The sequence below is a fragment of the Aythya ferina genome (genome assembly GCF_964211825.1).
Source record: "Aythya ferina genome assembly, chromosome: 7".
NCBI lineage: Eukaryota > Metazoa > Chordata > Aves > Anseriformes > Anatidae > Aythya > Aythya ferina.
The window spans coordinates 6,073,992-6,085,635 of record NC_140302.1 but is presented as its reverse complement, the minus strand read 5'-3'; the positions used below and the strand labels follow the sequence as shown (position 1 = coordinate 6,085,635).

At 45.6% G+C, this 11,644-nt stretch overlaps 2 long non-coding RNA genes across 2 annotated transcripts; one reads left to right on the top strand and one right to left on the bottom strand.

Annotated features, from left to right (window-relative positions):
- Positions 1–215: 215 nt before the first annotated feature.
- Positions 216–2,048, bottom strand: LOC311439462. The gene is made up of 3 exons (XR_014694727.1): positions 1,916–2,048; positions 1,504–1,574; positions 216–599 (listed from the first exon to the last, which is right to left on the bottom strand). It is a non-coding gene; the product is annotated as an uncharacterized lncRNA (long non-coding RNA).
- Positions 2,049–2,088: 40 nt separating this feature from the next.
- On the top strand, positions 2,089–3,675 carry LOC311439460. Its single transcript, XR_014694725.1, has 2 exons — positions 2,089–2,382; positions 2,770–3,675. It is a non-coding gene; the product is annotated as an uncharacterized lncRNA (long non-coding RNA).
- Positions 3,676–11,644: the final 7,969 nt, after the last annotated feature.

The following is an 11,644-nucleotide window of genomic DNA, read 5'->3' as shown; positions in this document are numbered from 1 at the left end:
AGAGGTCATCATTAGGAACTGAGCCCTTGACCTGCATCGCTTCCACTGTGGCAGCTGGGTAGAGTTTCACTCCAGGACCTCAAACTAGATTTGCGTTTGGATAAAGGCTAGCTTTGCTAACAGGATATGATGTGATAAGCTCCAGGCTCAACCTTTTTGACAACTTCATTTTTGTTATAAGTTGCCCCCTTAATTAATTTTCAGAGAGCATTGCATTAATAATAGAAAGGAATTTATTGAGTAAGCAACAGCAAGCAAAACAGCGCTGGGCGGCCGGGGAGTCTCGGCTCCGCCAACGGCGCGCACCTCACCCCCGCCAGGGTCCCTTTTTATATCTTGGTAATTCCGGGATTACGCAGCACATCCTGGTATATTCTGCAACTGCGCGCACTGTTGCAAGGGGGTCGTCTCTGTCCCCCTGGTGGTCGTGAAGATGAAGGCCGTAGTCTTCCTCAGCGTTGTGGTTCAACTTCTTTTTTTATTTGGTCATGTTGGCCCAGCGTGAGACAGGAATGCAGGATGTTGATACACTAGTTTAGCAACTTATCAGGAGATGGTTACATGAACTTTGCAGCAGTGTCTTTGAACAAAAGAGGCAACTGAGATGCAGAAGGAGAGAAGGGGAGGGGGTTTTCTGTTTTGTTACATTAAGCAAAAGAATTTTCATAGTGTCTAGCCAAGTATTATACAGCTCCTTACTTCAGCAGGGAGCTTTTCCAACTCCCGCTCCTCAGATGGAACTTCTTGTTTTTATAATACAAAAGACAATGAACAAACATTTATTGTGTATTACAATTTTAATAACAGAAAAAAAAAAAAAGAAAAAAAAAAGCAATCACCACCACCAACTGCTTCCTCCCCCAGAAAAGACAAACCCTTGCACATGTAAAAGCCCTCCATGTAATACTTATTTTTTATAGTCTTGTATCTCCAGCATCCTTGCCAGCCCTGCTCCTGCTTGCTGTGCAGTGGGGTTACAATCAGTGGCTTACAAGCACCAAACTATAGCTGTCCTTATGCCACCATCGAGGTTGCATTTCCAGAACAACTCAAAGCCTTGAAAACTCGTTTGCCTTAGAAGGAACTTGGGTCTGACTCGGTTCCCCCACCCAAACAAGTTCTCTTCCATCAAGCTTTTGAATAAGCAATCATTTTTGCAGGTGTATCACTTGGCCCACAGTGACTCATAGGAGACATTGCTATGCCTCCTACAGGTTTTACATTACTGCACATCACATATGTGAGACCAGACTGCTGTCTGGGAGCTTCTTTTCCATTTTTTACATTAGAACTGTCACATATGCCACAACGAGACATGCGTCAGAGCGGCACTTGCTCAAATGAAGCAGACTGAAAATACAAGAAGCCACCTTTTCCCAAAGAGAGCACATGCAGGCAACCCACAGGGGGAACAGGAGGGGGTATAAAGATGGTAGGTACACAGCCTCACTGCCCAAAGGTAAACAAAGCCACAGCTTCTCTTCAGCAGCTGCCAGCGCTTACCTGGCACGCTGGCCTCTGTGTGGCTTTGTGTGGTTCCAGGACTGCTTCACTCATCCTCAACTTCTGCAGACCTAGGGGTGCAAGACAACCCAAAGATTATATTTATAAGTGTATGTTGCCTTCCCCCTCATTAACTGAGGAGGAAATTAAGTTTTCTGTCACGTAGGCCAAGATCGCCAGTACACACAGCATACAACATGCTATCTCACATACAAGATGGCAGCTGCTGCTCCCACAGACCTCTCCAGTACCTCAGTGGACATCCCCACACCCGAGGCCAAACACCCTGAGCGGTATCCCAGAGGATCCACAATCCTCTCTTTTGTCTCCCCACCCTCAATTATTTTTCCACACAAGAACATGCTTCAGAGGCAGCGAGTGCTTTCAAAGCAGTAAAATCGGGTTTACCCACCTGAACAGCGACAGGCACCAAAGGCTCCCTCACGGCCAGGAGTTCTCCTCAGGGTAGCCCAGGCCCATCTCAACGCCCCCCAGGGAGCAGGACGGCTACACCATGAGGTTAAAGATAAAATAAAATAAACTCTGCACTTGTTTTGGGTGTAAATGGCGCATTAACCAGCAATGAGACAGTAATGGCTGCCAGTGCCGGTAATGGCTGCCATCAGCAGTGCCTTGCTCTCCTCAGGGCGCGAAACTGCCTCCAAACAGGTTTTTTTCTTCAAAAAAGAAACAGCAGCATATTTTACTTTAAAGCTTTTTGGTGAAAACAATTGGTTGTTCACCAAAAGAAATAGCGCGTTTCTTACCACGAAGTTTTCTGTCGGTATTTCCGACCTGGCTCCCCTCAGAAACACCAGAGCAGGAGGCAGCAACTCCCACCCAGCCGCCCTCAGCTGAGGAAAGCCACACGAACCCAAGGTCAGCCTCTGACCCGCTGAGGGTTTAAACTCTGTGTTTTGTTGTTATTTTTCATTTTCTCCTCCTTTCTTTTCTCCCCTTTGAGGTTGTATGGCTTCTCAGCAGGCCCTCTTCAGAGATTTGCCAACGCTTCGACAATTAAGTCCTTCCAATTTAGAGACATCACACGGAAGAGTGCTGCTTTTTGTTGGCTTTGTCTTTAAACAAAGATCTTAGGGGGGTGGGTCTCAATTTACCCATTCTGTCACATAATCGGCCTTTTGAAGACAGCAATAACGCTTCAAAGACCTGAAAAGCCTTTACCAAAAGGAAAATACATAAATCCAGAAAACACTCCTGCAGCCTATAATTTGTAGTCTTACCTAATTTACTGTTTCTCTATTCCAGAAAGAGCTGGTATTTAGCACAGAAGACAGAGCTGACCTCCAGCACTGATGAAAACCTCTTGAACACGGCCAGCAGAGGCAAGGGTGAGTACAGCTCGCAAAGACTCACTTCACTAACAACATTTGATGCTTATAAAAAGCAGGGGTAAATCAAGCACTTCCCTTTCGTATCGCTCACTAATACATCTACCTTCACATGCCTGACACCACCTCTTTAAAGCTCAAGTTTTGCTTCAAGGAAAAGTTGTAAAGCTGTGCTGAGACACAGCTCCCTCCACAGGGCTTCTGTTGCTGGAGCCTCTGGGGGAGCCCTGCTGCAAGCAGCACTCCCCTCAGCCTCTCATCAGGAAGGAGAAGCTTTCCCAAGCAATTCCCAGCTTTACTGATCCCTTACTCACTTCATGTATTTCATTCCAGTGTCAAAGCAGACGCTGGCTCTTTCAGACTCCCTCGAACAAGAAGCAGCAGAGAGCAGAGCAGCGACCTCTATTTCCCATGGGAGGACCCATATCAGCATCTCACCTGTCCACCACCCCAATCCCCACAAACTTCTGAGTTGATTTTAAGCAGAAATACCAGTGCATAAGCTGTTTTTAAAAAAAAAAAAAAAATGAATTTGTCACCCTGATATTTCTATCTCCATCACAAAAGCAAACAGAAAATTGTATTTCTCACAAGATGAGAAATAATAATATGAAATAGAAGAGACAATATTCTGTTATTTAAAAAAAAAAAAAAAAAAAAAAACACAACAGGAAGACTTTAATAAGTCAGTTTGAGCACAAAGAGGAAAGCAGGGAGCTGTGGGAAGACCTCACCTCTACAAGACAGCACACAGGCATACCAGGGTGCTTTGCTAATTCAGCATTTTGTGCATGACAGAGCCATTTTCCTGATGAACTTTCAAACTGCTACGATGTTTCCCCTACATCAGTCAGAGGCTGCAGTCAGATAGGATGGCTGACTAGCAGCAGAACAAACTCGGGTCCTCCATAAATTAATGTAATAGCTCCCCCAAATGAAGAGAGGAACGTATTTCATACATTCTGTTGATGTCCAACAGTATCTTACCAGTAGGCCAAATAAAATAAAAAGACCACAACATATCATTAAAGAGCCAAACTGCAATACCTGCCTGGCTGCTCTCATGGGCTTTAAAAGGAAGGGAGGGTGCTGCTGGTTGGGCCATTTGCACCTGAGCCTCGACAGCTGCAGTCATTATTTCTGACAAAATCAACTGAGTCACCCTAATGCAATCCACTCGGCCCCAAAGGAGCAGTCTTCCCATCCCAGCTGGGATAGCAGCAGGTAGTGTGTTCTCAGTGAAGGCAGCTACCACCTAACAGGTTACTCAAACTCTTCCAAAATAATCCCAGACATTAGTGCAGGAGTGGGAACAGGCTGTCCCATCATCCTGTCAGAGGGAGCTGTATATGCCCTGGCACCAATGCAGGAGGATGCTTTGGAAAGTTTTTGCTCTCCGCTGTTTAATTAAAAACACATTTTGTGGCTGCTATTTCAAGAACTACCAAGAAGGAGTGGTGGGAGGGAAAATGAGAGAATCAGAGAAGGAGAGAAAATCAGAATGACTTTCGACAGTCTCACTTTTTCCACAAATAACTCTGTTATTTTGCAGCATTATTAATGCTCCTAAAGGCTGAGAAGCAGCTGGAAGGCCTGAAATAGCATTATTATTTTTCTTTTATATACTTTTGGATTTCCTTAAAATACAAGCTGCCTTCCTTCCACAGTCTGGCATCTCAGTAGCCTCGTGCCTGTATGCGCAGACACGAGCTAGGGACAACCAGCCAGGGAAACCTTCCAGGCATGTGCTTTGCAGGGGGAGCCAGCAAAGTCCCTTTACTCTAAAAAATAGGGAAGACATTTGGGAAGAGTGGGGAGACTTTATATGGTTGGAATATTTGGCAGCATGGATCCAAGGAGAGGGCACTGCTGTAACGTGCGGCCCCAGTAGCTGTTGAAGACTCTCAAGTACCCCTTCACCAAGGGTGGGGATAGCCAGGTCCCACACAGTCTCTCTTAGCAACAATTTCTGATGAGATAGACTGCCAAATCAAATCCTTACTTACTATAAAAAAAAAGTCTTTATTAAGTGAGAGAGATTTGATTCCTTGGTTGCACCTTATAGCTCAATACCACCCTTGATTTGCAGGAAATGTTGTATCCAGAGCCCAGTTGAGGAGATTTGGAAAAAAAAAAAAAAAAAAAAAAAAAAAAAAAAAAAAGAAGCCTTGAGCAACCTGCTATTAAGTTCTGTGTACCTGCAGGGGAGCTGGCTCCAAGTTCAGACTCTGCCCACCAAAGGAGGTGGGGATGGGCTTCTCTGGCCATCTGCCCCTCTGCCTGCTAGAGGGAGGAAGGTGCCTCTGCTTGCTGCTGGTAGGGGTGAGGAGCTCCCTGCAAGCCCATCCACCAGGAGGGAAATAAAGAAATAATTAATCCTGTTGTTATTATTTCAATTCCTACTGACTACTACCTTAGTAAATAAGTACGAAGATTTTGAAAAACAGCGTTTTTCTTTTTTTTCCTCCATAAGTCAGCAGGTTAACAGGATGCTCTCAGGCATACTGCTAAGGTTTCTGCTTGAAGTCCTGCTGCACGGCTGGGCTGCTGTGCCTGCTGCTGGCAAAGATCACTGCTGCCATCCTCAGGGGCAAGAGGAAACACTACAGGCAGCAGCCAATGTCCTCTTGCTCAAAACCCTCTTTCCTGCCCCTGGCATTGCTGCTGGTTATCAGCTCATCACTAACCTCCTTCCGAAGGCCAATTTATTGAGGAAATTGTGATTAACGAGCTTCATCTGAGGGGTGGAGGCTCAATCAGAGGCAAAAGCTGAGGTTTCTCTCCCATCCCAGCTGCCAAATGCATCCAGATGCTGCAGCATCCCCCTCCCTCACTGCCTGCCACCTCATGAGGCTGCACAGAGGATTTGGGTGTTTGTCTGGATCCTTACTTCGTTCAAAGGCCGTGGCTCCTTCTGGAGGCACTGCACTGCCCGGTGTTCAGGGAGGTTTCCAGCAGTGAGTGGCACAAGTCACACAGCAGCTCTGGCCCTCCACAAAATGCTGTCAGGATGTACAAAGCGTTATCCTTTTTTAACCACATCCCCATGTTAACCCAGGAGCAACGCCGGCCTGACAAGGTTGTCACCACCTGCCCAGGTAAGAGGAGCATCGATTTGTTGGGATGTCTCACTGGGCAGCTCAAGGCATTGCACAGCTGAAACACAGAGCCCAGCTTATGCTGTCTGCATCTGAGTGCAAAAAAAAACAGCAAAAAGCAATCACCACCAATGGACAGTCCTGGTGCAGAACAAAAATCAAGTCCACGAACAATGCATTAAAATTATTTTTAATAAAAATAACTTTAGGCCAAAAGCTTAAAAGCCCCATGGGGAGCAGCCAGCTCGGCCACAAGTTTTGCATCTCTTCATCCAGACCCATTCCAGGGTTTATCTTGCTGTGGGAGGAAGGAGTAAATCAGCAAATCAGCAGCGTGGCCTAAAGCTGCTGCCATGCCCGGCCTGGGACACGTCCCACACTAGCACCTGGCATCTCCTGGGGAAGCAGCTGAGGACCTGAGAAGGGCAAGAAGGAACACGATCAAGAAAAATTGATTTTGTTGGAAATAAAATCACCTTCCCTTCACAGCTGGCCATGCAGTGGCCTTTGCTATGAGCGCTGTGTGAGGGCAGGAGTTTAAGCAGCTGTCAGGATGTGCGTGGTATGAAGGCAGCTTTCGGTATTAGCAGCACGGCGATTTGCTCTCGTAGTGCTGGAGCCTTTGTGCTGCTGAGGGAGGCTGAAGGGGGAGAGGGGCCCCCAGGTTTCATAACCTCGCATTAAGGGGTAGCCAGGGACTGGGGAAATCCACAGACATTCGTCACAGGGGTCTGACCTGCAGACAGACCATGTAGGCTAAACACCATCCCTTTGAAGAGGAAAACTGCTTATGTCACACAAATTGCATCAGCAAGAGACGAGGCTGCCACAGACCAACACATCAGCCTCCAAATTCAGCACATGTGGCAGCACAGGGGTGCAGCGTGGAGACGGCACTGAATTATATGAGAGGACCAAAGGATCTTTTCCAAACGTATTCCAAGAGGAAAGCTCCCACTGATGTCCTTGAGACAAGACACCCCAAATATTCTGCATCTAGCAACACCAACCGCAGTGCAACAGCCTGAATTTTCTGTGCCACGTGACAGAGCCACCGAAAGGCAAAAACTGAGCCTTGGTTTCCACTGTGTGGAGAGTGGAATATAGGGCCGTGACCCCAACAGAGAGAGCCACGTTGGGATTTAAGGACAATACAGGTGACATCAAGGGAGCTGTTCTGCAATCCCTTGGCTCTGTTTTTGTGTGAATAAATCAGGGGTTTCTTACTAGCCCATCACGCTAGTGTGCTTCACAAGCAACAAAGTTAAAATTCTTTTATTTCGATGCACTCGAAGGGAAAATTCCCAGTTTCCTGCAACTGCTTTTCAACCGCCTGATTCTCTCCCACTTTTATTCTCCCTTTGTCCTCTCTTGAACCCAGCTGATTTCTGTGCCCGGGGAGCTCCTTTCATTTAAACCAAAGCTAACATAATTGAGGCCTGAAAGTGGCACCCTCCTTTCCTGCTGGCTAAAACATTCTGCATTATAGGGACCTCTGCTTCACTTCGGCTTCCCACGCCAGCTGTCCTGCCAGCCACTCCAACGCACGGTGCAGCTGCTTGGGAGACCAGGTGAGAAGGAAGCTCGGAAAGTGAAAAGGGGTTGAGAAAGAAGCATAAATCAAGGGTGTGCTCAAGATTTCTGCCTTTGCTGTTCTCCTGGAGGTACACCAGCCTCCATGGACCAAGCGATTCATCGTTTTACTTCTCCAGACAGACTTTGCAAAGCAAATGCAGGTTATCAGTGTCAAAACAGCTCCTAGGCTTGCCCCAAGCGATGCTGAAGCTCAGAGGGGATGGATATTAAGCCTGGCTGGTTGTCGGCCCCTCCGAGGCACCACCACAGAGGGGAGGAGATTTGGAGTCTGCTTGCTCCACGTCCAGTTAGACAACTTTTAATTAGCTTTAAGGATCACTGTAATTTAATGAAAAGGATGTGTACAGGCCATGATTTGGGTTTAATTTGTTTAGCAACACAAAAGCAAAGAGAAGCACTTGTGCAAACTGCCCGGCTCTCGGTCTCGCCGTAATGCAGTCCATTTTTCTAATTTGCAATGATAATTTCAAACTCATAAAAATACATCTGCTGACCCAGACAGATCGTTACCGGTGCTTTGATGCCTGGATTGCTTTTTCCATTTTATCGCCCTCGTTTTCCTCGTGCAGACCACATAAACAGTTGAGCTGACAAAAGCAATTGATATGTCTTCCTTCCTTCATTGTAGAAGTATGGCTTTAATATGCAGGTTTTGTCGATATCAGATTTGAAATTGAAGAAAGTAGGGAAGCTGAGGCCCCACTGTCCATTCACAGGAACATTATTTTTCTTTATGAAATTTGCACAACGCCATATTAATAATTATTACTTAAGCTCGTGCCAATAACTGCAGCTTTATGGGCTGCTCTGGGGTTTTGCTACGTGTTAAGGACAGCAGCAGACTGGCAGCCAGTCCAGCTGCCTACAGGCCAGAGCACGCCACCATGCTTTAAACATGCTGCTTGTTTTCCCACAGGTGGATTAGAGCAGTGATGTGACAAAGTAACGTGGGCAGTGTGAACACCTGGATCTGCATCCAGAAAAAAAGAGGAGAGGAGAGAGGTCACGGGTGACCGGATCATGATCTCAAAGGATGCATCGTCCCCAGCTGAGGCCACAGTGACTTTAAGTGGGGTAAGACCTAATGAAAGAGGTGTGATTCTGCACGAGGGCCCGTCCAGCTCTGCTTAACACCAGTATTTCGAAAACTACACAGAATATTGAAGCTATGGGACGCCCGTTGCTTTGAGGTACCTACACCATAGCTTAACACTAACACTCTTCTTTGGATCTCTGTTTGTTCAACACAAATTCCCAACGGACTTTGATTGCCACTGAATGTGGTATTTTCCTGCAATTACCTCTCCTACCCACCAATTTACATGAACACAGATTGGAGAAGCAGAAAGCCACAGGAATGGCTTTTTGTCAGTGAAGGAGATGCCAAAACATCCTAAAGGAGCCTGCTCCAGTTGCAGAGTCCCAGTATTGGAGAAGGAAAGGTTTGTATTGACTGAAGTCCAAGAAGTCACCATTTTTCAATGTAGCAGATTCTGGCTTGTTTCTGGCTTTTCTTTTAAAAAGTAATTTCACAAAATTGTTACTTTGGCACAGTATCTATTTGATAGCTTCCCATCTGCTTGCCCAATTTATATTTACTGGATTTGCTAACAAAATCCAGTTTTTATTGCTAGCCACATTGCAAAGCTTATATAGTTATGGGAAAATAGGTTGCACTCAATTCCTCCTTATGCTTCATCAATCCAAGCGTGAGCTGATGCAACGCCAGTGTCTTTGCTGCCAGCAGTGGGGAGGAACAGAGCAGCCTGCTGCAGGTTGCCCTTCAGATCCGCTGCACAATTTGTAGGTATTATTTACTCTGGTGAGGGTCAAACTAAACAGAGATGACCAAAGGAAAATATTGTTTTGACAACAGGTATTTCACAGTTCCTATTCCAGGTTACATTTGTCCTCAAATCTTGTGCAAAGAGTGGCAACGGGAGATGAAGAGCAACACATGATGTTTAAGTTAAGCCTCTTTAATGACTGTTCCTGTTCTCTTTAATGACAATCCTGTTCCCCTTCCCCAGCCACAGTCTTTCACCTTTTCCATTGCATCCAGAAAAGGCACTTGTCCTTCCCAGAATGAGCCAAATCAAGGCAATCAAGAAAGCAGAAAAGCAGTAATTATGCGTGGGCTTGGTTTCCAACCAGCTCAGCTCCCTGAACCAGCTCACTGCAGAAAGCCTGGGCTGAATTACAGAGGGAGCAGGAAGGGATTGCCCAGAGCAAGGTGAGAGGGGGATGAACAGTTAGCATTGGTTAGCCATCACCCATGCTTCGTGCCACAGAGGACAAAAATAAAACTAATAGGTGTGATGGCAAAGACCTGCAGGGTGGTCTTTGTGATGAAAGAGCAGTGGATTTGTGCCTCACCTGGGGCCCATGCCCAAAGAGCTGTAACTCCCTATCTGCCCTGAGGGGAATTGCCTTGCGGGGGTGGCTCTGTGCAGTACCCAGTTCCTCCCCATGTTGAATTTTGGCTGTGTAAAGTTCTCAGCCACCTCAGCTCCCTGAGGCTTCAATGCATAAACACAATTCAGATTTTTATGATATAAAAATGAATAAACACTCGATCCTTGCAAAATCATGCTTCTTGCCACTGTTCTCACCTCACCCTATTTTTACTCCTCCTCCAACTCTGGAGCATGGGAAGGAAGGCTGCACAGACCCCCTGGAAAATACTAGGGCTACGCAATACATTTAGAAGTTTCTGCTATAAGAGTAAGACAACACATTTGAAAATGTATTGACAATTAAAATGGAAGGCTGTTTTCCCAGCCATTCGGAATTAGGGACCTGATCATGGATGCAAAAGGGTTTGTAATCAATAACAAATGCAGCCCCTCTCATAGACCTGTACGTTTTCCAGCATGTTGTCTTACGGGATTATAAAAATTTAGATACCGATTTCTCTTTAGACCCCCTTAACACATGAGGAACAATAACCTTTCAGAGACAACAAAGGGTTAAAACTTCAACAAAAATTAGTTATGTGCCCAAGGCTTGTATAGTTTTTTTTTTAATTGTCTTTTCCCCCAAACAATGGCCTCCTGCATAAACAATTTAATTATTTTACTCACATGTATGGTGTAAAATGAGACCACTGTGTTCTGTACTCCAACATAACTAGTGGGCATTGTCTGCGAATATCCCTTAGCTGGAAAATTGGCACCAACTGTTCCAATATAATTACAGCCATGATACCCATCAGCTGATTAATTTAATTTGTTTTTAATATCTGCAAAGCAATAACTACCTTACCATAGGCAGCAAATTCTTTCCTGTGAATTTTGTTATCAGACAGAAGTCTAACAGCAATATTGTCCCCTCCCTTCTAGGTAATTTGGCAGGTTGCAGCCTACAGTGTTTTATTTTCACAGCCTCAACCCTGTGATCTGCAGAAAGAACGCGCCTGCTTTGAATTTCTGACTCATTTAAATTTCACACAAAGCTCAGATTAAGCCCTCTTTAAGGACAACCCAAAGGTTCCTGCCTGACAACCCAGAGCACAGAGGTGAAGTGTAGCTTTTCCGTGTTCTCATCTTTGCATTCCTTTTGCTGCCTGCCTGCCTCCCCTCTTCTGAAAGAAAAGGGAGAAAAACAAGCCAGCTTAAACCCCCAAAAGATGGGCTTTTGCAAAGCTTTCAATCAAACATCAAAGGTAATCTTCAGGTTCAATTCATCTGCAGTGAAATAGCCACTTCCTATGTACTCATCAAGGCCTGAACTGCCCCAACTTTCTGAAAAATCCTGCTGGTTTTGCTCCATTAGGGGTATGGCTTTGTCCTTCCCAATTCTCTCTCTGTTCAGAGAATCGCTTCCTAACAGGAAAGAAGGTTTTAGGAAAGACTGGACTGTTAAAGACATCAAGTGTGATGCTGACCAACAATTCACGTGCAACGCAGCAAAGCATGGACTTTTGTCAAAAAGCCAAATTCTTTTGTTTCAATTTTTAAAGACGACTCTTGTGTACCAAGGCAGGTATTTGCAACGAACAATAGCAATGGGTGCCATGAAAAAATGGTGGTAAACTGCTAAATCCAATGTACACACGTACAGAATATGGGAAAGAAGAGAAAGAGGGGAATCAGTCGG